Raw genomic sequence first — 27,689 nt, forward strand, 5'->3', positions numbered from 1 at the left:
CTGGAGAAACGGAGGAGTGTCTGGGCGAACGCTGGGTGTGTTTGTGACGTCAAACCAGGAACGACAAGCACTGAACTGATCGCAGATGCCGAGTAAGTCTCGAGTTACTCAGAAACTGCACAGAGATGTCTTATCGCAAAATTGCGAATCTTTTGTTCGCAATTTTAAGAAGCTAAGATTCACTCCCAGTAGGCGGCGGCTTAGCGTGTGCAAAGCTGCTAAAAGCAGCTTGCGAGCGAACAACTCGGAATGACCCCCTTTGTCATTCGAACCATTACGAATAGTCCAAACACTGCCGAGATTTGTGCTTAGTGAATTCCCGTGTTGGGACTTAGAAAAAAAAACACAAATCGGACAAACTCGATTTTTTAGTAAATATTGGCCCTGGCTGTCAGGAAAGTGGGACAGTCCCCTATAATTGGGACTGTGCAGCATAGATCAGGACAGTTGTGAGGTACTGTATATGTTTTGTCATCTGAAAATTGGGTGATCCTGATACCAATATCCAATACACAGTGGCCCAGCTATGTCCGATCTTGCAAGTAAAGTGAATGATTACCCCCCAAAAAATACTTTCTTATGCGTCCTAGAGGATGCTGGGGACGACATCAAGACCATGGGGTATAGACGGGATCCGCAGGAGACATGGGCACTCAAGACTTTTCATTGGGTGTGAACTGGCTCCTCCCTCTATGCCCCTCCTCCAGACCTCAGTTTTAGAAATGTGCCCAGGTCGACTGGATGCACTCTGAGGAGCTCTACTGAGTTTCTCTGAAATACCAACACGGACACTGATTCTTGTGTTGACGATAGTGACTCCAGGGAAATAGATCATAAATTGGCAAAAAATATACAATATATGATTGTGGCTATAAGGGAAGTTTTGGAAGTCACGGAAGCCACTCCTGTACCTCAGGAGAAGGCTTATTTCTATAAAGAAAAGAAATCTAAGGTCACTTTCCCTCCTTCCCACGAGCTTAATACACTCTTTGAAGGGATGTGGGTGAATCCCGAAAATAAATTTTGTATTCCCAAAAGAATTCAGATAGCTTATCCTTTCCCGGTGGAGGACAGGAAAAAATGTGAGTCACCCCCTGTGTTAGACAGTGCACTGTCCAGGTTGACAAAGAAGGTAATTCTCCCTGTACCTGGCACGGCTTCACTAAAAGAGCCGGCAGACCGAAAGATGGAAACTACATTGAAATCCATTTATGTTGCCAATGGTACGCTGCTCAGGCCCACAATTGCTTGCGCGTGGGTGAGTCGCGCTATTGAAAAATGGTCAGAAAGCGTGTCATCAGAAATTGACACGATTGATAAAGATGTGATACTCCTTAAGTTAATATCAAAGACGCTGCCGCATACATGCCAGAAGCGATGAAAGATATTGGACTCTTGAGTTCACAAACCGCTACCATGGCAGTATCGGCTCAGCGGGCGTTGTGGATTCGCCAGTGGAACGCGGATGCAGATTCCAAAAGAAATATGGAGGCTCTCCCATATAAAGGTGAGGCCTTATTTGGCGATAGACTGGATGCGTTAGTCTCGGCGGCTACCGCAGGTAAGTCAACATTTTTGCCCTCTGCGCCTGCACCGGCAAAAAAGACATATCACCCGCACATGCAGTCCTTTCGGCCCAATAAATACAAAAAAGCGAGAGGTTCCCCCTTCTTTGCGGGTAGGAGAAGGGGAAAGGGAAAGAAGTCCACATCAGCTTCAGGTACCCAGGAGCAGAATTTCACACAACACAAATTTTGGACCTGTATAACATACGGTGCGCTTAATAGGAAAGAAGCTAATACATCCCTTTTTAGGAGAGGTGCAGAGAATTTCTCGTATTTCCAATTCTTCTTCAGGTGATATATATCCGGAATGGGTACCCCAGAAGAAATTATAACAAAAGAAATACAATATGTAGTTTGTTCTTAAACAAGGAGGTGAGAATACAGATTTTTTAGAAGCTGCTCAAGGGCGTACCCCACTCACACAAAGGATAGAGGGAGTATACACATCAAGGTATCTTTTAACCGAGTAGTGCCCTGATCCCTTTAAAAGTCCCGTCTGGTGTCAGGTCCAAAATTTGTGTTGTGTGAAATTGTGTTTTAAATGTGGTGACATTTATTATTTGGACCTGAACAAACTGAGCTGCTTTGCGCCACATTGATGCACTTTCCCCCAAAAAAGTATTTACCCAAGAGCAGAAGTCTACCCCTACTTCTTCCTAATCTTCAGCATGACACTGGGGCTCCTTTGCGGGAGGCCGCTCGGGTGGGGGCACGTCTCAAACTGTTCAGCCAAGGTTGGATTCTGTCTGACCTGGATCCCTGGGTGTTGCAAATAGTGTCCCAGGGATACAAGCTGGAGTTTCAAGACGTTTCCCCATGCCGATTTTTCAAATCGACCTTGCCAGCTTCTCTTCCAGAAAGGGAAGCAATAACAGCGGCAATCCAAAAATTATGTCAGGATCAGGTCATAGTCCTGGTACCTTTGTCGCAACAAGGGGAGGGGTTTTATTCAAGCCTTTTTTGTAGTTCCGAAGCCGGACGGCTCGGTCAGACCGATCCTAAACCTGAAAAATCTGAATTTCTACTTGAAACGATTCAAGTTCAAAATGGAATCACTGAGTGCAGTGATTTCCAGTCTGGAGGAGGGGGACTACATGGTGTCGGTAGACATAAAAGATGCTTACCTGCATGTTCCCATTTATCACCAGGCTTATCTGAGATTTGCGGTTCAGGATTTCCATTACCAATTCTAGACGTTACCTTTCAGTCTCTCCACGGCGCCGAGGGTATTCACCAAGGTGATGGCGGAGATGATGGTTTTCCTGCGTCAAAAAGGAGTCAATATAATTCCTTATCTGGACGATCTCCTGATAAAGGCAAGATCCAGGGAGCAGTTGTTACAAAACATCACACTCTCCCTGTCAATACTCCAACAACACGGTTGGATCATAAATTATCCAAAGTCACAGTTGGAACCGACGACAAGATTGTCTTTTTTCTGGATGATTCTGGACACAGAAGTTCAGAGAGTATTTCTTCCGGTGGAAAAGGCTCTGGAAATCCGGAAAATGGTAAAACAGATATTGAAACCATCGAGTATGTCGATCCATCAGTGCATTCGATTGTTGGGTAAGATGGTGGCGGCCTACGAGGCCATACAGTTTGGCAGGTTCCATGCCAGGGTATTCCAGTGGGACCTGTTGGACAAGTGGTCGGGATCCCACCTACACAGGCACCGGAAGATAATACTGTCGTCAAAAGCCAGGATTTCGCTCCTGTGGTGGCTACACAGTTCTCACCTACTAGAGGGACGCAGGTTCGGGATTCAGGACTGGCTCCTGGTAACCACGGATGCAAGTCTCCGAGGCTGGGGAGCTGTCACTCAGGGAGAAAGCTTCCAGGGAAAATGGTCAAGTCAGGAAGCCTGCCTTCACATAAACGTGCTGGAATTGAGAACCATTCACAACGGCCTTCAACAAGCGGTACATCTTCTTCAAGATCATCCTGTGCAGATCCAGTCGGAAAATGTAACAGCAGTCGCGTACATAAACAGGCAGGGCGGAACGAAAAGCAGAGCGGCAATGGCAGAGGTGACGAAGATCCTCCTCTGGGCAGAAAGACATGTAAAGGCTCTGTCTGCAATTTTCATTCCGGGAGTAGACAATTGGGAAGCAGACTTCCTCAGCAGACACGATCTCCATCCAGGAGAGTGAGGCCTACACCAAGAAGTCTTCACAGAGGTGATAAGTCTTTGGGGAGTTCCTCAAGTAGACATGATGGCATCTCATCTCAACAAGAAGCTTCAGAGATATTGTTCCAGGTCGAGAGACCCTCAAGCAATAGCAGTGGATGCGCTGGTGGCCCAGTGGGTGTTCCGGTCGGTGTATATCTTCCCTCCACTTCCGCTGATCCCAAAAGTGCTCAGGATCATAAGAAGAACAAGAGTTCGAGCAATCTTCATTGCCCCAGACTGGCCAAGGAGGGCTTGGTAACCAGATCTGCAGGAGTTGCTCATAGAAGATCCTTGGCTTCTTCCTCTTCGCGAGGACCTGCTGCAGCAGGGGCCGTGCGTGTATCAAGACTTACCGTGGCTACGTTTGACGGCATGGCTGCTGAGCGCCGGATCCTAGCCCGAAAGGGTATTCCCAAGGAAGTCATCCCCACCCTTAATCAGGCCAGGAAAGGAGTAACGTCGAAACATTACCACCGTATTTGGAGAAAATATGTGTCTTGGTGTAGATCCAAGAAGGCTCCTACAGAAGAGTTTGAGTTGGGAAGTTTTCTCCATTTTTTGCAGGCTGGTGTGGAGGCGGGCCTACGATTGGGATCAATCAAGGTCCAGATTTCGGCCTTGACAGTGTTCTTTCAAAAACAATTGGCCTCGATTCCAGAGGTTCAGACCTTCATGAAAGGGGTTCTGCACATCCAGCCTCCATTTGTGCCTCCAGTGGCACCATGGGACCTTAACGTGGTGTTGCAGTTCCTTTAATCAGATTGGTTTGAGCCTCTACAAGAGACAAAGTTGAAGTTTCTCACTTGGAAAGTGGTGATGCTTTTGGCATTAGCATCCGCGCGGCGGGTGTCTGAATTGGGGGCCTTGTCTCACAAGAGCCCTTACCTGATCTTCCATGAAGATAGAGCAGAGTTGAGGACTCGTCAGCATTTTCTTCTGAAGGTGGTTTCATCTTTCCACATAAACCAACCTATTGTGGTGCCAGTAGTTACTGACACATTCACTGAGTCAAAGGGCCTAATTCTGAGTTGATCGCAGCAGCAAATTTGTTAGCAGTTGGGCAATACCACGTGCACTGCAGGGGGGACAGATGTAACATGTGCAGAGAGAGTAAGATTTGGGTGGGGTGTATTCAAACTGAAATCTAAATTGCAGTGTATAAATAAAGCAGCCAGTATTTAACCTGCACAGAAACAAAATAACCCAACCAAATCTAACTCTCTCTGCAAATGTTATATCTGCCCCCCCTGCAGTGCACATGGTTTTGCCCAATTGCTAACAAACTTGCTGCTGCGATCAACTCAGAATTACCCCCAAAGTCTCTAGATGTGGTTAGGGCTTTGAAGATTTATGTCGCTAGAACAGCTCGGATACGGAAAACAGAGTCTTTGTTTGTCCTGTATGCTCCCAACAAGATTGGGTGTCCTGCTTCCAAGCAGACTATTGCGCATTGGATCAGAAGTACGATTCAGCACGCTCATACTACGGCTGGATTGCCATTACGACGTCGGTGAAGGCCCATTTCACTAGGAAGGTAGGCTCTTCCTGGGCGGCTGCCCAGGGGGTCTGGGCATTGTAACTTTGCCGAGCAGCTACTTGGTCAGGGTCAAACACATTTGCTAAATTCTACAAGTTTGACACCTTGGCCGATGAAGAATTCAAGTTCGGTCAATCGGTGCTGCAGGGTCATCCGCACTCTCCCGCCCCGTACTGGAGGTTTGGTATAGACCCCATGGTCTTGATGTCGTCCCCAGCTTCCTCTAGGACGTATGAGAAAATAGGATTTTGATACCTACCAGTAAATCCTTTTCTCCTAGTCCGTAGAGGATGCTGGGCGCCCGTCCCAGTGTGTACTTTACCTGCAGTTTAGTTATTAGAATTACACAAGTTGTGTTATCTTAGTTTTCAGCATGTTGCTGCAATTGGTTCATGCCTGTTGGCGTGTGTTATGTTGAATGCCATGTGTGCGGCATGGTTGAGGGTGTGAGTTGGTAGATATCTCACCACTAGTTTAAGTAATTCTTTCCCTCAAAATGTCAGTCTCCCTGGGAACAGTTCCTACAACTGAGGTCTGGAGGAGGGGCATAGAGGGAGGAGCCAGTTCACACCCAATGAAAAGTCTTTAGAGTGCCCATGTCTCCTGCGGATCCCGTCTATACCCCATGGTCTTGATGTCGTCCCCAGCATCCCTATGGACTAGGAGAAAAGGATTTACCGGTAGGTATCAAAATCCTATTTTCTTATTGCTGCAATATAGACTGGTAACTAATTCTTAAGAGCATCATCCCCATTCCCCACACACAAAATTTTTTTTTTATATAAATTATATTTTTGTGTCTCTTTTAATCTAGGCAGAGGCTGGTATAACGTGTTGGTTACTGTAACGTGTGCTCATCATTGCTAAACATATATGACACATGTTCCTAATTTTGGCTCTGTAAGCCACAACAACTGATTTCAAATGAAACAATGGAAATGCAATAGAAGTGCATTTTTCAGCTATAATTCAAGGGCTTGGACAAAAATATCATATGAAATGTTTACGAATTGCAACTATTTTTATACACAGTACCCTGTTTCGGGCTCAAATGTAATTGGACAAATTAACATAAATACAATGTTCATTTTTAATACTTTGTTAAGAATCCTTTACAGGCAAAGGGGTATATGCAATTCCTGGCGAATTGCGGCACTTTTTCGCCCGTTTTTAAATTCGACACAATTCGACCGTCGAATTCCGGCAGGTGGATGCTGGAATTCGACATATTCAATAAAAAACGAATTCGACAGTCCCGCTGTCGAAAAACGGCCATTTGACGGATTTTGATTAGATTTTTAAAAATGTTTAAAAAACGGTAAAAAACCCGGAAAAAAATTGCGTGGGGTCCCCCCTCCTAAGCATAACCAGCCTCGGGCTCTTTGAGCCGGTCCTGGTTGCCAAAATACGGGGGGAAAAATGACAGGGGATCCACCGTATTTTAGCAACCAGCACCGGGCTCTGCGCCTGGTCCTGGTGCAAAAAATACGGGGGACAAAAAGAGTAGGGGTCCCCCGTATTTTTTGGACCAGCACCGGGCTCCACTAGCTGGACAGATAATGCCACAGCCGGGGGTCACTTTTATACAGCGCCCTGCGGCCGTGGCATTAAATACCCAACTAGTCACCCCTAGCCGGGGTACCCTGGAGGAGTGGGGACCCCTTCAATCAAGGGGTCCCCCCCAGCCACCCAAGGGCCAGGGGTGAAGCCCGAGGCTGTCCCCCCCATCCAAGGGCTGCGGATGGGGAGCTGATAGCCATGTGTAAAAATTGAAGAATATTGTTTTTTGCAGAAGAACTACAAGTCCCAGCAAGCCTCCACCGCAAGCTGGTACTTGGAGTACCACAAGTACCAGCATGCGGGGGGGAAATGGGCCCGCTGGTACCTGTAGTTCTTCTGGAAAAAAAATACCCAAATAAAAACAGCACACGCACACCGTGACTTCGCCTCCCGGACCCGTCCGAAGCCCCGCCTCCTGTACCCATCAGTCACCCTGCATGCATATTGTCAGAACTGTTGAGCGTTTGATCGCTCGGGATCCCGGCATCGTCATGGTGACCACTGGAATTCAGAGTGCCGGTTACATGAGCGCAATCCCATCTCACCATAGACTCTGTCAATTAGGTGTCTTACTCGCATCACTAATGTGACATAATGACAATGCACAGGTACCCTGGCCTCTGACACTGGTAGCTGCTGTGTGTGACTCAGATGATAAGATGGAGGTCTGATACAAGTGACTAGCACCATGCTGCAGGATGCACATTATTATGGTTACTCTGCAGTGACGTGCGGTGAGGAGGCACACATGGGGGTGAAAGAGGGGATGCCATCTTTAGAGTTTTGCTTGTGTGAATAAACCCACAATATAACGCAGGCCTCACACGTTGCCACAGATTTCTTGGTAGAAATATACAGAACTGTAAATTAGAGATGAGCGGGTTCGGTTTCTCTGAATCCGAACCCGCACGAACTTCATGTTTTTTTTCACGGGTCCGAGCGACTCGGATCTTCCCGCCTTGCTCGGTTAACCCGAGCGCGCCCGAACGTCATCATGACGCTGTCGGATTCTCGCGAGACTCGGATTCTATATAAGGAGCCGCGCGTCGCCGCCATTTTCACACGTGCATTGAGATTGATAGGGAGAGGACGTGGCTGGCGTCCTCTCCATTTAGATTAGAAGAGAGAGAGAGAGAGAGATTGACCTGATTTACTGGAGCTTAGGAGTACTGTAGAACTGTAGAGAGTGCAGAGTTTTCTAGTGACTGACCACAGTGACCACCAGACAGTGCAGTTTTATTTAATATATCCGTTCTCTGCCTGAAAAAAACGATACACAGTGACTCAGTCACATACCATATCTGTGTGCACTGCTCAGCCCAGTGTGCTGCATCATCTATGTATATATCTGACTGTGCTCAGCTCACACATCTTATAATTGTGGGGGAGACTGGGGAGCACTGCAGTGCCAGTTATAGGTTATAGCAGGAGCCAGGAGTACATAATATTATATTAAAATTAAACAGTGCACACTTTTGCTGCAGGAGTGCCACTGCCAGTGTGACTGACCAGTGACCTGACCACACTGACCACCAGTATAGTTAGTAGTATAGTATACTATATTGTGATTGCCTGAAAAAGTTAAACACTCGTATCTGACTGTGCTCAGCTCACACATCTTATAATTGTGGGGGAGACTGGGGAGCACTGCAGTGCCAGTTATAGGTTATAGCAGGAGCCAGGAGTACATATTATTATTAAAATTAAACAGTGCACACTTTTGCTGCAGGAGTGCCACTGCCAGTGTGACTGACCAGTGACCACCTGACCACACTGACCACCAGTATAGTTAGTAGTATAGTATACTATATTGTGATTGCCTGAAAAAGTTAAACACTCGTTGTGTGACTTCACTTGTGTGGTGTTTTTTTTTTTATTCTATAAAAAACTCATTCTGCTGACAGACAGTGTCCAGCAGGTCCGTCATTATATAATATATACCTGTCCGGCTGCAGTAGTGATATATATATATATTTTTTATATCATTATTTATCATCCAGTCGCAGCAGACACAGTACGGTAGTTCACGGCTGTAGCTACCTCTGTGTCGGCACTCGGCAGTCCGTCCATAATTGTATACCACCTACCCGTGGTTTTTTTTTCTTTCTTCTTTATACATACATACTACTACTACATCTCTTTATCAACCAGTCTATATTAGCAGCAGACACAGTACAGTACGGTAGTCCACGGCTGTAGCTACCTCTGTGTCGGCACTCGGCAGTCCGTCCATAATTGTATACCACCTACCCGTGGTTTTTTTTTCTTTCTTCTTTATACATACATACTACTACTACTACATCTCTTTATCAACCAATCTATATTAGCAGCAGACACAGTACAGTACGGTAGTCCACGGCTGTAGCTACCTCTGTGTCGGCACTGGGCAGTCCGTCCATAATTGTATACCACCTACCCGTGGTTTTTTTTTCTTTCTTCTTTATACATACATACTACTACTACATCTCTTTATCAACCAGTCTATATTAGCAGCAGACACAGTACAGTACGGTAGTCCACGGCTGTAGCTACCTCTGTGTCGGCACTGGGCAGTCCGTCCATAATTGTATACCACCTACCCGTGGTTTTTTTTTCTTTCTTCTTTATACATACATACTACTACTACTACATCTCTTTATCAACCAGTCTATATTAGCAGCAGACACAGTACAGTACGGTAGTCCACGGCTGTAGCTACCTCTGTGTCGGCACTGGGCAGTCCGTCCATAATTGTATACCACCTACCCGTGGTTTTTTTTTCTTTCTTCTTTATACATACATACTACTACTACATCTCTTTATCAACCAGTCTATATTAGCAGCAGACACAGTACAGTACGGTAGTCCACGGCTGTAGCTACCTCTGTGTCGGCACTCGGCAGTCCATCCATAATTGTATACTAGTATCCATCCATCTCCATTGTTTACCTGAGGTGCCTTTTAGTTGTGCCTATTAAAATATGGAGAACAAAAATGTTGAGGTTCCAAAATTAGGGAAAGATCAAGATCCACTTCCACCTCGTGCTGAAGCTGCTGCCACTAGTCATGGCCGAGACGATGAAATGCCAGCAACGTCGTCTGCCAAGGCCGATGCCCAATGTCATAGTACAGAGCATGTCAAATCCAAAACACCAAATATCAGTAAAAAAAGGACTCCAAAACCTAAAATAAAATTGTCGGAGGAGAAGCGTAAACTTGCCAATATGCCATTTACCACACGGAGTGGCAAGGAACGGCTGAGGCCCTGGCCTATGTTCATGGCTAGTGGTTCAGCTTCACATGAGGATGGAGGCACTCAGCCTCTCGCTAGAAAAATGAAAAGACTCAAGCTGGCAAAAGCAGTAGCACCGCAAAGAACTGTGCGTTCTTCGAAATCCCAAATCCACAAGGAGAGTCCAATTGTGTCGGTTGCGATGCCTGACCTTCCCAACACTGGACGTGAAGAGCATGCGCCTTCCACCATTTGCACGCCCCCTGCAAGTGCTGGAAGGAGCACCCGCAGTCCAGTTCCTGATAGTCAGATTGAAGATGTCAGTGTTGAAGTACACCAGGATGAGGAGGATATGGGTGTTGCTGGCGCTGGGGAGGAAATTGACCAGGAGGATTCTGATGGTGAGGTGGTTTGTTTAAGTCAGGCACCCGGGGAGACACCTGTTGTCCGTGGGAGGAATAGGGCCGCTGACATGCCTGGTGAAAATACAAAAAAAATCAGCTCTTCGGTGTGGAAGTATTTCACCAGAAATGCGGACAACAGGTGTCAAGCCGTGTGTTCCCTTTGTCAAGCTGTAATAAGTAGGGGTAAGGACGTTAACCACCTCGGAACATCCTCCCTTATACGTCACCTGCAGCGCATTCATAATAAGTCAGTGACAAGTTCAAAAACTTGGGCCGACAGCGGAAGCAGTCCACTGACCAGTAAATCCCTTCCTCTTGTAACCAAGCTCACGCAAACCACCCCACCAACTCCCTCAGTGTCAATTTCCTCCTTCCCCAGGAATGCCAATAGTCCTGCAGGCCATGTCACTGGCAATTCTGACGAGTCCTCTCCTGCCTGGGATTCCTCCGATGCATCCTTGCGTGTAACGCCTACTGCTGCTGGCGCTGCTGTTGTTGCTGCTGGGAGTCGATGGTCATCCCAGAGGGGAAGTCGTAAGCCCACTTGTACTACTTCCAGTAAGCAATTGACTGTCCAACAGTCCTTTGCGAGGAAGATGAAATATCACAGCAGTCATCCTGTTGCAAAGCGGATAACTGAGTCCTTGACAACTATGTTGGTGTTAGACGTGCGTCCGGTATCCGCCGTTAGTTCACAGGGAACTAGACAATTTATTGAGGCAGTGTGCCCCCGTTACCAAATACCATCTAGGTTCCACTTCTGTAGGCAGGCGATACCGAGAATGTACACGGACGTCAGAAAAAGACTCACCAGTGTCCTAAAAAATGCAGTTGTACCCAATGTCCACTTAACCACGGACATGTGGACAAGTGGAGCAGGGCAGGGTCAGGACTATATGACTGTGACAGCCCACTGGGTAGATGTATGGACTCCCGCCGCAAGAACAGCAGTGGCGGCACCAGTAGCAGCATCTCGCAAACGCCAACTCTTTCCTAGGCAGGCTACGCTTTGTATCACCGCTTTCCAGAATACGCACACAGCTGAAAACCTCTTACGGCAACTGAGGAAGATCATCGCAGAATGGCTTACCCCAATTGGACTCTCCTGTGGATTTGTGGCATCGGACAACGCCAGCAATATTGTGTGTGCATTAAATATGGGCAAATTCCAGCACGTCCCATGTTTTGCACATACCTTGAATTTGGTGGTGCAGAATTTTTTAAAAAACGACAGGGGCGTGCAAGAGATGCTGTCGGTGGCCAGAAGAATTGCGGGACACTTTCGGCGTACAGGCACCACGTACAGAAGACTGGAGCACCACCAAAAACTACTGAACCTGCCCTGCCATCATCTGAAACAAGAAGTGGTAACGAGGTGGAATTCAACCCTCTATATGCTTCAGAGGTTGGAGGAGCAGCAAAAGGCCATTCAAGCCTATACAATTGAGCACGATATAGGAGGTGGAATGCACCTGTCTCAAGTGCAGTGGAGAATGATTTCAACGTTGTGCAAGGTTCTGATGCCCTTTGAACTTGCCACACGTGAAGTCAGTTCAGACACTGCCAGCCTGAGTCAGGTCATTCCCCTCATCAGGCTTTTGCAGAAGAAGCTGGAGGCATTGAAGAAGGAGCTAAAAGGGAGCGATTCCGCTAGGCATGTGGGACTTGTGGATGCAGCCCTTAATTCGCTTAACAAGGATTCACGGGTGGTCAATCTGTTGAAATCAGAGCACTACATTTTGGCCACCGTGCTCGATCCTAGATTTAAAACCTACCTTGGATCTCTCTTTCCGGCAGACACAAGTCTGCTGGGGTGCAAAGACCTGCTGGTGACAAAATTGTCAAGTCAAGCGGAACGCGACCTGTCAACATCTCCTCCTTCACATTCTCCCGCAACTGGGGGTGCGAGGAAAAGGCTCAGAATTCCGAGCCCACCCGCTGGCGGTGATGCAGGGCAGTCTGGAGCGACTGCTGATGCTGACATCTGGTCCGGACTGAAGGACCTGACAACGATTACGGACATGTCGTCTACTGTCACTGCATATGATTCTCTCAACATTGAAAGAATGGTGGAGGATTATATGAGTGACCGCATCCAAGTAGGCACGTCACACAGTCCGTACTTATACTGGCAGGAAAAAGAGGCAATTTGGAGGCCCTTGCACAAACTGGCTTTATTCTACCTAAGTTGCCCTCCCACAAGTGTGTACTCCGAAAGAGTGTTTAGTGCCGCCGCTCACCTTGTCAGCAATCGGCGTACGAGGTTACATCCAGAAAATGTGGAGAAGATGATGTTCATTAAAATGAATTATAATCAATTCCTCCGCGGAGACATTGACCAGCAGCAATTGCCTCCACAAAGTACACAGGGAGCTGAGATGGTGGATTCCAGTGGGGACGAATTGATAATCTGTGAGGAGGGGGATGTACACGGTGATATATCGGAGGATGATGATGAGGTGGACATCTTGCCTCTGTAGAGCCAGTTTGTGCAAGGAGAGATTAATTGCTTCTTTTTTGGTGGGGGTCCAAACCAACCCGTCATATCAGTCACAGTCGTGTGGCAGACCCTGTCACTGAAATGATGGGTTGGTTAAAGTGTGCATGTCCTGTTTATACAACATAAGGGTGGGTGGGAGGGCCCAAGGACAATTCCATCTTGCACCTCTTTTTTCTTTTATTTTTCTTTGCGTCATGTGCTGTTTGGGGAGGGTTTTTTGGAAGGGACATCCTGCGTGACACTGCAGTGCCACTCCTAGATGGGCCCGGTGTTTGTGTCGGCCACTAGGGTCGCTAATCTTACTCACACAGCTACCTCATTGCGCCTCTTTTTTTCTTTGCGTCATGTGCTGTTTGGGGAGGGTTTTTTGGAAGGGACATCCTGCGTGACACTGCAGTGCCACTCCTAGATGGGCCAGGTGTTTGTGTCGGGCACTTGGGTCGCTGAGCTTAGTCACACAGCTACCTCATTGCACCTCTTTTTTTCTTTGCGTCATGTGCAGTTTGGGGAGTGTTTTTTGGAAGGGCCATCCTGCGTGACACTGCAGTGCCACTCCTAGATGGGCCAGGTGTTTGTGTCGGCCACTAGGGTCGCTTAGCTTAGTCATCCAGCGACCTCGGTGCAAATTTTAGGACTAAAAATAATATTGTGAGGTGTGAGGTATTCAGAATAGACTGAAAATGAGTGGAAATTATGGTTTTTGAGGTTAATAATAATATGGGATCAAAATGACCCCCAAATTCTATGATTTAAGCTGTTTTTTAGGGTTTTTTGAAAAAAACACCCGAATCCAAAACACACCCGAATCCGACAAAAAAAATTCGGTGAGGTTTTGCCAAAACGCGGTCGAACCCAAAACACGGCCGCGGAACCGAACCCAAAACCAAAACACAAAACCCGAAAAATTTCAGGCGCTCATCTCTACTGTAAATAAAGCAGTTAATATAAGCAGGATATCGTCCAAGTATAGATCCCAGTGCTTTCTAATGGTTGAAACGTTACTGAACAATGACACAGTTTAACAATCAGGTCCTATGCAGACCTTTTTGATGGATGATAAAAACTGATTTAAAGACACAATATATTGGGGTATGCGCGCATCTATGCAGAGGCTGCATTCAGAGGGTCTGAGCATGCACACTGGCAGCAGTGCGCGTACGTGACCCTACACCTTATAGCAGGATGCGGCCACAAGGAGATTGACAGCAGTGGCCATTGGGGAGGGAGGCGACATGAAGTTGCGAGAGCTTGGCGGGAAAAATGGTGGCATGTCAGGAGCGTTTTTGGAGCAGCTGTGTGACGTCATACATAGCCGCTCAAAAAAAATGGCTCTGGCAGGGGTCTACCTCAAATCAATGCGGACACATCATGAGGCAGTGACACACACATGTTGGGCAGCCTTGCCCTGTGCTGGGCGGCCCCTAGCTTGTGAGTAGATGGACGCAGATCTTGCTGCGGGAAGCAAGATCTGCATCCATCTCTGAATAACCCCCATAGTGCAGTAAGAAGGGAGAAACACTACCCTATGTGTGTAATCAAAGAGTTACAATGCTGAGGATAACTCTCCCTGTATTGCGGTCTCCTGTGTAAAAGCCGGTCATATAGTGCAGAGTGACAGATGATTAATGGCCCCTGTCTGCTAACCTTTGGTGTCCATGTGTACACAGCTCTGCTGTGTCCCGGGATGTTAGCAGCCTCGAGGCTCCAGATAGGGTTCATGCAGATAGCAAATGCTGTCTGCTAATCAGCTGTGAAGTTAAATATGCCGGGAATCCTTCACTGCCCCGGCTGCAGCAGTCAGTGTGCTGTGGTGCTTCTGCAATAGTCACAGTATGGGGGCGATTCTTTACTCTCTGACCATTTCCTCAGAGTTAGTGATGGATCTGCTGTCCAATGACTGGCAGGGAGCGTGCTTTTATGCATACGGTTGAGGTTAGATCCAAGTGGCCTAAGGGACCTTTTCCATCAGGGGGAGGGGCTGTGATTGAGGACCTCACTCAGTGCATGTCGTGCAAGATGTATGCACACCTGGAGCTACCGGCCCAGTGTGATTACATCTGCACGAGGTATGTGCGAACGGTTGCCCTGGAAGCCCAGGTAACTGATCTAGAGCAAACCGTTACGCGACTGAGGGGGATTCACAATCTCGAGCGTAGTTTAGACAGAACGGTGGAGGAGTTGCGGGAGGGGTCACTGGTAGAAGAGGATGATGATCAGGTAGCCAGTTGGGTCACAGTTAGAAGGAAGAAAAAGAGGGGGAGGCACGACATCTCCGAACTATCAAACCCGAACAAATTTTGCCCGATTGGACGAGGAATCGGAGGATGATAGTGAAGAAATGACGGTGCCGGAGGAGACTGCTCCCTCTAGCATCCAGAGGTGCGGTCCCTCTGGCGCGGTTGGGATAAAAGATAGAGAGGTACCTAGTCAGATGGTGGTGGTAGGGGATTCTATCATCACGAAGGCAGATAGGGCAATCTGCTACCGGGACCGTGATCGCCGTACAGTCTGTTGTCTCCCGGGTGCTCGGGTGCGGCACATGGCGGACCGGGTAGATAGATTGTTGGGAGGGGCTGGCAAAGACCCGGCGGTCTTGGTGCACGTTGGCACCAATGACAAAGTTAGCGGAAGGTGGGATGTCCTTAAGAAAGACTATAGGGACTTAGGAAAGAAACTGAAGGCAAGGACATCTAAGGTAATATTCTCGGAATTATTACCCGTGCCACGCGCTAGTCCAGGGAGGCAGACGGAGATTAGGGAGGTAAATGTGTGGCTTAGGGATTGGTGCAGGAAAGAGGGGTTTGTGTTCAAGGAACACTGGGCGGACTTCTCAGTCAGGCGCCATCTCTTTTGTCGTGACGGATTGCACCTGACTGAGGAGGGGGCAGCGGTGCTGGGGGGAAGGATGGTTAGAAGGTTGGAGGAGATTTTAAACTAGGAGCCTGGGGGGAGGGTTTAGCTAGAAACTACGGGTCATGCAGTGAGAATAGTGGGGATGGCGGTAGTAAACGAAATGGGGGAGAAGTTGGGGGGAGGGTAAGAGCAGGCGGTAAGGTTACTAACATGGGTACTAAAAGGGATTTTACCAAAGCACTAACCAATGACGATTACAGGTCATCCTTGCTACATAAGGTGAAAGATGTCCCTAACGCAAGGGAAAATACTTATCTTAGTTGTATGTATGTAAACGCCAGAAGCATTACTGGTAAAAAGGGTGAACTAGAAATACTTGCAGCAAGCAAACAGTATGATATTATAGGCATTACTGAAACTTGGTGGGATGAATCTCATGATTGGACAGTCAATCTAGAGGGCTATACACTGTTTAGGAGAGACAGACTAAATAAAAAGGGTGGAGGGGTGTGTCTTTACGTAAAGCCATTTTTAAAACCTAATATATGGGAAGATATTCAGGAGGGGACTGTAGACACTGTCGAGACATTATGGGTAGAAATTGCATGCGGGGAAAAAGGAATAAAAAAGTTAGTATTGGGTGTATGCTATAGGCCGCCTGGTATCAACGCATCTGATGATGAATTGTTACTAAAGCAAATTGAAAGAGCAGCAGGAGTAGGAGACATAGTAGTGATGGGAGATTTTAACTATCCAGAGATAAACTGGAAAAACGATTCATGTGATACTGCTAGGGGAAATATGTTTTTAAACACACTTAATGATAACTACTTAGTCCAACTAATTGAGGAACCAACTAGGTACAATGCAATCTTAGACCTGGTATTAACAAACAATGGGGATTTGGTATCAGGTATTATAGTAGGGGAACCCATAGGAAACAGCGACCACAATATGGTCACATTCAATATCAGTTTCTATAAACAGCCCTATACTGGCTCAACTAGGACTTTAAACTTTAGCAAAGCAAATTTTGAAAAGATGAGAGTATTTTTCAGGGATATTGAATGGGAAGGTTTGTTTTTAGGAAAAAATACTACGGAGAAATGGGAGGTACTAAAATTCTTGCTAGCTAAAAATACACTCAAATGTATTCCTATGAGTAGCAAAATAAGGAATACAAATCATAAACCGATGTGGCTTAACAAAAAGATTAAGGAACTTATGAGCAAGAAAAGGCGAGCATTTCAAAAATACAAATCTGACGGGGAAGCAGAGTCATTTCAGCACTATAAGGAATGTAACAAAATTTGCAAAAAGGAAATAAGAGCGGCTAAAGTAGAAACTGAAAAACTAGTAGCAAAGGAAAGCAAAGCGAATCCCAAAAAATTCTTTAAATACATTAATAGCAAGAGATTAAAGAAGGAGAGTATAGGCCCTTTAAAAGACAAGTTGGGAGTCTTAAGCAAAAATGATAAGGACATAGCGGACACACTAAATGAGTTTTTTTCAACAGTATTCACTAGAGAGGACCCAATTCAGGGACTGACACACAATCTCAATAATGAGAATATCACACTGATAGGTACTTATTTAAGCGAGGAAGTAGTCTGTGACCGATTAAAACATTTAAAGATTAATAAATCACCAGGGCCCGATGGCATTCATCCAAGGGTTCTAATGGAGCTTCACTCTGAACTGGCAAAACCGCTATCTTTGATCTTTAAGGATTCAGTTATATCAGGTATGGTTCCCAAAGACTGGCGTATAGCGGAAGTAGTGCCTATATTCAAAAAGGGAAGTAAAGCTGAACCAGGTAATTATAGACCAGTTAGTCTTACATCTATAGTGGGGAAAGTATTGGAAGGTATTCTAAGAGATAGTATTCAGAAGTTCCTTGAAACCAATAAGGTCATTAAAAGGAATCAACATGGGTTTATGAAGGACAGATCCTGTCAAACCAACTTACTTGGCTGTTATGAAACAGTAAGCGCAAACCTAGATCAGGGTAAAGACGTGGATGTAATCTTTTTAGACTTTGCCAAAGCGTTCGATACTGTACCACACATGAGACTTATCTACAAGCTACAAGAATCAGGGCTAGGAAGCACAATATGCAATTGGGTCAAAAACTGGTTAGATAATAGGGAGCAGCGCGTTGTGGTTAATGGATCTTTTTCAACTTGGACTGAAGTGCTAAGTGGTGTGCCGCAAGGCTCAGTATTAGGACCGCTATTGTTCAATATTTTCATTAACGACCTAACAGAAGGTCTAGAGAGCATGGTGTCAATTTTTGCAGATGATACCAAATTGTGTAAGGCTATATATACAGAGGAGGATGCCGAGTCTCTTCAGAACGACTTAGTTAAATTAGAAGCATGGGCAGCCAAATGGAGAATGCGCTTCAACACAGACAAGTGTAAGGTAATGCACTGTGGTAACAAGAACAAAAATTACACCTACCTACTAAATGGGGTAAAATTAGGGGATTCTGTACAGGAAAAGGACTTAGGTGTCCTCATAGATAGCAAGCTAAGCAGTAGTACCCAAAGTAGGACTGCAGCAAAGAAGGCTAATAAGATATTAGCATGCATAAAACGGGGTATTGATGCTAGGGACGAGAGTATTATACTCCCGTTATATAAATCACTAGTGAGGCCACACCTTGAATACTGTGTACAATTCTGGGCACCGTACTACAAAAAGGATATCCTGGAGCTTGAAAAGGTACAGAGGAGGGCGACCAAACTAATTAAGGGCATGGAGACGATGGAATACAAGGAAAGGCTTGAAAGACTAGGCATGTTTACATTGGAAAAGCGGAGACTAAGAGGGGATATGATCAACATCTACAAATATATAAGGGGACAATACACAGAGCTTGCGCGGGACCTGTTTTTGGTTAGATCAACACAGAGGACTCGTGGACACTCGCTCAGGTTAGAGGAGAGGAGATTCCGCACAATACGGCGTAAAGGCTTTTTCACGGTAAGGACAATACATGTTTGGAATTCCCTGCCCGAGGGAGTTGCAATGGCGGAATCTGTCAACACCTTTAAGAATGGGTTAGATAAATTCCTAATGGATAAGGATATCCAGGGGTATGGTGCATAGTCATGCATTATAGTTACTATAAATAGGGATAAAATGCAACGGCTGACAGCAGCATCAGTCAGAAATTTTAGTCAAATCATCATGCATAGGAGACCACAAATAGGTTGAACTCGATGGACAATTGTCTTTTTTCAACCTCAGATACTATGTTACTATGTTACTATGAGCCACGACACAAGAGGGAGGAGCTACGCCAGCGGGACAGTTGCTCTAGTATCCACGCCACCAACTATTACCTGTAGTAATTAGGTGGCGAGCGAAGCGGAGCGGAGCAAGCCACCGTGCCTGAAGCGTGGCGAGGGTACTTTTCAGGTACCTTGTTCGGCCGTAGCTCCTCCCCCTGGTGACGGGTCTCCTCCCCTAGGTACGTCAGAAGGTCCCTTCTCCCACTCCGATATAGAATCAACCTTATACATACCTCCCAACTTTCGGATTACTGTAAGAGGGACTCCTTGCGCGGCGTCGACGCCGAAAAGGGGCGTGGTCTACAGTGGAGGGGGCGTGGCCTCGCGGGGATGCCGCTATCGCGGGCCACGCCTCCAAATTTAGTCACAGTGGGGCATGGCCAGCGCTCTGTGAGCTGCTGGCCATGGCCCCAGTCCCTCTGCCTCACTGGAATAGATGCTGTGCGCATGCGCACAGCGTCTATTCACCGCTGCTTTGCTCTGAACTGAGCAGAGCAGCGAGTGATAGGGAGCCTCCCAACTGCCCCCCCCCCCCCACCGCGGGACACTGTGGCCCGCGGGAGGGACAGCGGGACAGACCCAAAAAAATGGGACTGTCCCGCGAAAATCGGGACAGTTGGGAGGTATGTTTTATGTGAGCAGAAGGCACAGCCCCATCAATGAGGCATGTGTACAGGGTTGATGCTAGATTTAAGTAGCCTAAGGGACCTTTTACGTCAGTGGGAAGTGCCATGACACAAGAGGGAGGAGCTAGACCAGTGGGATAGTTCCTGTACTATCCACGCCACCAACTATTACCGTTAGTAATCAGGTGGCGAGCGAAGCGGAGTGAGCCCGAAGCGAGCCTGCGAGGGTACTTTTCAGGTACCTTGTTCGGCCGTAGCTCCTCCCCCTGGTGACGTGTCTCCTCCCCTAGTGACGTCAGAAGGTCCCTTCTCCCACTCCGATTTAGAATCAACCATATGTACAGCTGCCTCTTTTCTTCATTTTTTTCAATGGGCTTTTACTGCCTGTGGCTTGGCCCCGCCCCCCGCTTCAGCAGTTTACTATTGTCAGTGGGAGGCAGCCCTCTTCGCTGCCTACCACTCCGATTTTGCTGCAGTTTCAGGGCAACAATTATTAGGAAAATGCAAAGAAGATATATATGACACAGAATATGTGTTATAAATATCTTCTTTGTATTATTTGAAGCATTATGACAGGGGAGGCACTGCCTCCCCTGACTGCACGTCCCTGTTACTCTGTGACTTTGTACCAATTCCATTTGCAAATAGAATGTAATCCTAGTGCCTATTACACTGTCAGTGACCTTGTATGCAGCTACGATGGGAATAAAATGCTACAGTTAGGATAAAGTAGGAAAGGCCAGGAATTGCTCCTCGTGGCAAAGTGTCTCCATGCCATCTATACCATGATGTAGGGCATATCTGCAGCATGGGCTGCCACCTGTTCATGGCAACCACATCCAGGCCCCTGTGCTAAACACAATCAGCAGACGTGCTTATGTGGGATCCGTTCAATGTGCTGTCCGCCTGGCAAAGGCGTAACTAGGGTTTTTGGAGCCCAGGGAAAGATGGAAAATGGCGCCGCCCCCCCCTCCCCCCTCCCCCCCAAAAAAAACACACGAAAAAATGGGCGTGGTCACACACCAGAAGGGGTGTGGCCACGCTCCAGAAGGGGTGTGGCCACTGAAAATGGCCCACAGTGCCAGTCACATTGCCACACAGTGCCGGATACATGCCCCCCAGTGCCAGTTACATTGCCCCACAGTGCCGGATACATTGCCCCACAGTGCCGGATGCATTGCCCCACAGTGCCAGATGCATGCCCCACTCAGTGCCAGTTACATTGCCCCACAGTGCCAGTTACATTGCCCCACAGTGCCGGATACATGCCCCACAGTGCCGGATACATTGCCCCACAGTGCCAGATACATGCCCCACTCAGTGCCAGCACAGTGCCAGTTACATTGCCCCACAGTGCCGGATACATGCCCCACAGTGCCGGATACATTGCCCCACAGTGCCGGATACATTGCCCCACAGTGCCAGTTACATTGCCCCACAGTGCCAGATACATTGCCCCACAGTGCCAGATACATGCCCCACAGTGCCAGATACATTGCCCCACAGTGCCAGATACATGCCCCACTCAGTGCCAGATACATGTGCCAGTTACATTGCCCCACAGTGCCATTTACATTGCCCCACTGTGCCAGATACATGCCCCACTCAGTGCCAGCTACATGTGCCAGTTACATTGCCCCACAGTGCCATTTACATTGCCCCACTGTGCCAGATACATGCCCCACTCAGTGCCAGCTACATGTGCCAGTTACATTGCCCCACAGTGCCAGATACATGCCCCACTCAGTGCCAGATACATGTGCTAGTTACATTGCCCCACAGTGCCAGTTACATTGCCCCACTCATTGCCAGATACATGCCCAACTCAGTGCCAGATACATGTGCCAGTAACATTGCCCCACAGTGCCAGTTACATTGCCCCACAGTGCCAGATACATGCCCCACAGTGCCGGATACATTGCCCCACAGTGCCAGATACATGCCCCACAGTGCCAGATACATTGCCCCACAGTGCCAGTTACATGCCCCACATTGCCAGATACATGTCCCACAGTGCCAGTTACATGCCCCACAGTGCCAATTACATGCCCCACAGTGCCAGATACATTGCCCCACAGTGCCAGATACATTGCCCCACAGTGCCAGTTACATTGCCCCACAGTACCATATACATGTACCTAAGCAGGTTCTGATGCTCTTTATAGCCCCAACAAGCTGCTACTGGGGCTATAAAGTGAACCTGAACCACAATAATGAGACATGGCAGGCAGGGCCGTAACTACATGTGTGCCAGGTGTGCCTGGCACAGCGCAGTTGCCCTGAGGGCGCAACAGCCAGTGGCATGTAACGAGTCAAATTGACTCATTACATGCCGCCTCTGCTGTGTGCGCCGCGCTGTTGGGGAGAGAGCAGCGCCGGAGGCAGCGGGGAAGGAGGAGGAGAGAGGGGGATTGGAGCCGCAGCAGCACTATGTCATTGGTAGTAGCACCGCTGCAGCAGTCCCCTCTCCTTCTGTATTGGCTGCCCGGCGCTGTTATGAATGCTGGAATGCGGTTCCTTCATCCCAGCATTCACCGCAGCGCCGGGTAGCCAATACGGAAGGAGAGGGGACAGCTGCAGCGGCGCCTCTACCAATGACATAGTGCTGCTGCGGCACCAGTCCCCCTCCCTCTTCCTCCTTCTCCCCTGCATCCGGAGCTGCCAGCACAAGCCATGAGGAGCCTGACTGCCAGCAGGGAGAGATGGTAAGTATCTCTCTGTCTCTCTTTCTTTCTCTCTCTCTCTCTCTCTCTATTTCTCTCTCTATTTCTCTATCCTGTCTGCCGCAATGTGTAAAAAGGGGACTCTTTCTGCCGTAATGTGTAAAAAAGTGGACGCTGTCTGCCGTAATGTGTAAAAAGGGGACGCTGTCTGCCGTAATGTGAAAAAAGGGGATGCTGTCTGCCGTAATGTGTAAAAAGGGGACACTGTCTGCCATAATGTGTAAAAAGGGGGACGCTGTCTGCCGTAATGTGTAAAAAAGGGGACGCTGTCTGCCGTAATGTGTAAAAAGAGGGACGATGTCTGCCGTAATGTGTAAAAAGGGGACTCTTTCTGCCGTAATGTGTAAAAAAGTGGACGCTGTCTGCCGTAATGTGTAAAAAGGGGACGCTGTCTGCCGTAATGTGAAAAAAGGGGACGCTGTCTGCCGTAATGTGTAAAAAGGGGGATGCTGTCTGCCGCAATGTGTAAAAAGGGGTACTGGCTGCCGTAATGTGTAAAAAGGGGGACGCTGTCTGCCGTAATGTGTAAAAAATGGGACGCTGTCTGCTGCAATGTGTAAAAAGGGGGATGCTGTCTGCCGTAATGTGTAAAAAGGGGACGCTGTCTGCCGTAATGTGTAAAAAGGGGGACGATGTCTGTCGTAATGTGTAAAAAGGGGACGCTGTCTGCCGTAATGTGTAAAAAGGGGGATACTGTCTGCCCTAATGTGTAAAAAGGGGACGCTGTCTGCCATAGTGTGTAAAAAGGAGGACTGTCTGCTGTAATGTGTAAAGGGGGCTCTACCTGGTGTAGTGGTGCTGCAGTGCAGCATAATTTGAATAATGGAGACTACTGTGCACCGTAGTATGAATTGGTATTATTTTGTGGCCATGCCCCTTCCCCATGAAGCTACGCCCTTATATATTTTTTGCGCGCACTGCCCCTATCTTGCATGGGGGGGGCGCCAATTCCATTTCTTGCATACAGCGCTAAAATGCCTAGTTACGGCACTGACTGGCAGGGTCCTACTCACCGTGTATCAATTTCATATCCGAAAACCGGTCCACCTCCTTCTCAGAATAATATTCGTCATCTGGAGATGGTGACACAGAGGGGGCGTCAGCTGCAGCTGAGTAATGTAAACCTGCAGGAACATCAAAATGGAAAGAGGGATCAGCCTTCTGCAATCCCTGACCCCACCCACCCACATCTCATAGGCTAAGGCCCACACAGTAAACTGCCAATCAAACTTAACTCCATTGATAACCATAGCTAAACTGTGATATACATATTCCTCCCCTACAACTAGGCACTTATGTGACATCGGACTTTGGGCCTTATTCAGTATAAAGTATTAATGTGTCCAAGTCCCTATTTGTAAAAAAGAAAAATAATAATTCTGTTGAGTCAAAATAGTCAAAATAATTCAAATAATCTAAGTGCCCAATTACCTCCCCTACCACGTATCAGCGCTGCTCTGCCAGAGGCAGATAATAATAGCAGTAGAATTGCAGTCTCTGTGCAGAAACACATCATGCTTACTACTCTCCTGAAACTTCCTATCAAAGGAGGCTGTTACAGCGTATGGCCTTATATGATGCCAAAGCTCTATTATGATGTCACAGTTATGATGTCACCATTGTGATGTCATGATGACAGCTAAGACCTGGCTGGGACTGTTATGGTGAAAGTGTGCAGCAATACACAATGGGGGTAATTCCAAGTTGATAACAGCAGGAAAATTTTTAGCAGTTGGTCAAAACCATGTGCACTGCAGGGGGGGCAGATATAACATTTGCAGAGAGAGTTAGATATGGGTGGGTTATATTGTTTCTGTGCAGAGTAAATACTGGCTGCTTTATTTTTACACTGCAATTTAGATTGCAGATTGAACACACCACACCCAAATCTAACTCTCTCTGCACATGTTATATCTGCCTCCCCTGCAGTGCACATGGTTTTGCCCAACTGCTAACAAAGATCCTGCTGCGATCAACTCAGAATTACCCCCAATGGGGGTAATTCTGAGTTGGTCGCAGCAGGAACTTTGTTAGCAGTTGGGCAAAACCATGTGCACTGCAGGGGAGGCAGATTTAACATGTGCAGGGAGAGTTAGATTTGGGTGGGTTATTTTATTTCTGTGCAGGGTAAATACTGGCTGCTTTACTTTTACACTGCAATTTAGATTGCAGATTGAACACACCACACCCAAATTTAACTCTCTCTGCACGTTATATCTGCCTCCCCTGCAGTGCACATGGGCCCTCATTCCGAGTCGTTCGCTCGGTATTTTTCATCGCATCGCAATGAAAATCCGCTTAGTACGCATGCGCAATATTCGCACTGCGACTGCGCCAAGTAATTTAACAATGAAGATAGTATTTTTACTCACGGCTTTTTCATCGCTCCGGCGATCGTAATGTGATTGACAGGAAATGGGTGTTACTGGGCGGAAACACTGCGTTTTATGGGCGTGTGGTTGAAAACGCTACCGTTTCCGGAAAAAACGCAGGAGTGGCTGGAGAAACGGGGGAGTGTCTGAGCGAACGCTGGGTGTGTTTGTGACGTCAAACCAGGAACGACAAGCACTGAACTGATCGCACAGGCAGAGTAAGGTTGAAGTTACTCAGAAACTGCAAAGTAGTTTGTAATCGCAATATTGCGATTACATCGGTCACAATTTTAAGAAGCTAAGATACACTCCCAGTAGGCGTAGGCTTAGCGTGTGTAACTCTGCTAAATTCGCCTTGCGACCGATCAACTCGGAATGAGGGCCATGGTTTTGCCCAGTTGCTATCAAAAATCCTGCTGCGATCAACTTGGAATTACCCCCAATGTGTCAGTGTGGTGTTACTTTATAATTGCTATTTTGGGTATTTAATTACTAATAGTGCTACCCTTTATATATTGCCTATGTCAAGGGCTCTTACTCTGCTGATTAGGCTGTACAATCAAAATCCTAGTTTTATAAATGATTTAATAACTAATAATAATAATAATAATAAGTATTATTATTATTATTATTATTATTATTATTATCATCACCCTTATCTATATATTAATAGCGTAAGGATGACTTGTTCCTTTGATGCGTTGTCTGCACATCATATACCAAAGTAAAGCTATTGGTCTGTAGATGTGCACAAATATATTGGTGCTGTGGGGACATTGTTGTATATACTGCTGGTATGGGGGTAATATTGTGTATAATACATCTGTGGGGGTATTGCTGTATATACCTTGGTATGGGGTAATACTGTGTATATTACGTCTGTGGGGGCATCGCTGTATATACCTTGGTATGGGGTAATACTGTGTATATTACATCTGTGGGGGCATCGCTGTATATACTGCTGGTATGGGGTAATACTGTGTATATTACATCTGTAGGGGCATTGCTGTATATACTGCTGGTACGGGGTAATACTGTGTATATTACATCTGTGGGGGGCATTGCTGTATATACTGCTGGTATGGGGTAATTTTGTGCATATCACATCTGTGGGGGCGGGTGGTATTTACGTGACCAGTGGTTGGGAGACTGATGGCCACATGACCTCCACCAACATCCCGCCCCCTCACTATCCCGACGGTCGGCATGCCGACCAACAGTGACTATTTCCACTCGTGGGTGTCCGTGACACCCATAGAGTGGGAACAGAACCCGCAGCGCAGGCGAATGCGGTCGCCACTGAGCCCACAGGTAGCTACTGAGCCCGCAGCATGGTGAGCGCAGTGAGCACGCAAGGGCTTGCTACACTCACCCCTCCCCGCCGGAATCCCAGCGTCGGTATGCTGACCAGCGGTCTTCTGACCGCCGGTCAGCCATACCACTCCCGTGTGGGCATTGCTGTACATACTGCTGGTATAGGGTAATATTGTGTATATGACATCTGTGGGGGCATTGCTGTATATACTGCTGGTATGGGGTAATATTGTGTATATTACGTCTGTGGGGGCATTGCTGTATATACTGCTGGTATAGGGTAATATTGTGTATATGACATCTGTGGGGTCATTGCTGCCTATATTGCTGGTATGGGGTAATATTGTGTATATTACGACTGTGGGGGCATTGCTGCCTATACTGCTGGTATGGGGTAATATTGTGTATATTACGTCTGTGGGGGCATTGCTGCATATACTGTTGGTATGGGGTAATATTGTGTATGTGACATTTGTTAGGGCAATGCTGTACAGTGTATACTATTGGTATAGGGTAATATTGTGCATATTACATGTAGAGTTGAGTGGGTTCAGTTCCCTGGGAACCGAGCCCCCCCTCCCCCCCCCAAACATCACGCTCCGAGCCTAGATCCGAGTTTGACTCAGGACTTCCCGCCAGACTCGGAAACCAGAACGAGGCAAAACGTCATCATCCCACTGTCAGATTCTTGCTGGATTTGGATCCCATATAAACAGCCGCACGTCGCCGCCATTTTCACTCCAGACTTGGAGAGCGAGGGAGACAGACCTCTGTCTCTCTCTGTGGGTGGTGGCGTTGGGTGGGGTTCAGTGACGTGCGGTGGGGTGAGGCAGGTGAGGCAGAGCCTTTCCTGTCATACTTACGTTTGTACCAGAGTTTTCATTGCATAAAGTATATGAAAAATACCAAGAATATGTTTGAAATATCTTCTTTGCATTATTCGAATCATTTTTATAGCCAAAACTCTGGAGTAAAAAGTCTATGGCAGGTGAGGCAGTGCCTCACCTGCTTATCTTTTCCGCTCATCTCTGATCAAAACTCACCAGATTTCCAGGAGTTTATACTGCTGCACCTGTGTATAATGCCCAGATGTACCCTTTGGCTCATATTTTGTGTGTAAATCTGGCTCTGGTGCTAGCTAGTGCCTCCTTAGCCTTTTAGCTCACCGCACATCCCTGGTGGGGTTAGTGTGTGCTCTGTAGGGGTGCTGCTGCAGTCACTGTGGTGTACCAGTGCTGTGTTAGGGGTGCTGTCCTGGCTGTCACTGGCTGTCACTGGTGTTTCATATGCTGCAGCTGCACATGGGTGTTGCTGTCCTGGCTGTCACTGTGTTGTATAGGGTGCAGGGGCACTGTCCTCCTGTATGCTGGAAAATATGGGGGTGCTGCTGGCCCTAAAATACATACAACACAGAAAGCCATGCTAGTGATTAAATGTCTAAAAACAGATGGGTGGGATGAAGAGTATAAAGTTTAATAAAAACAATTCATATGACAATGGTTAAAAATTCAGTGATAGCACCTGACATAAGCTGCTTAGTTATATGTGTCCG

Source organism: Pseudophryne corroboree, chromosome 2, assembly GCF_028390025.1.
Source record: "Pseudophryne corroboree isolate aPseCor3 chromosome 2, aPseCor3.hap2, whole genome shotgun sequence".
In the NCBI taxonomy this organism is placed as follows: Eukaryota; Metazoa; Chordata; class Amphibia; order Anura; family Myobatrachidae; genus Pseudophryne; species Pseudophryne corroboree.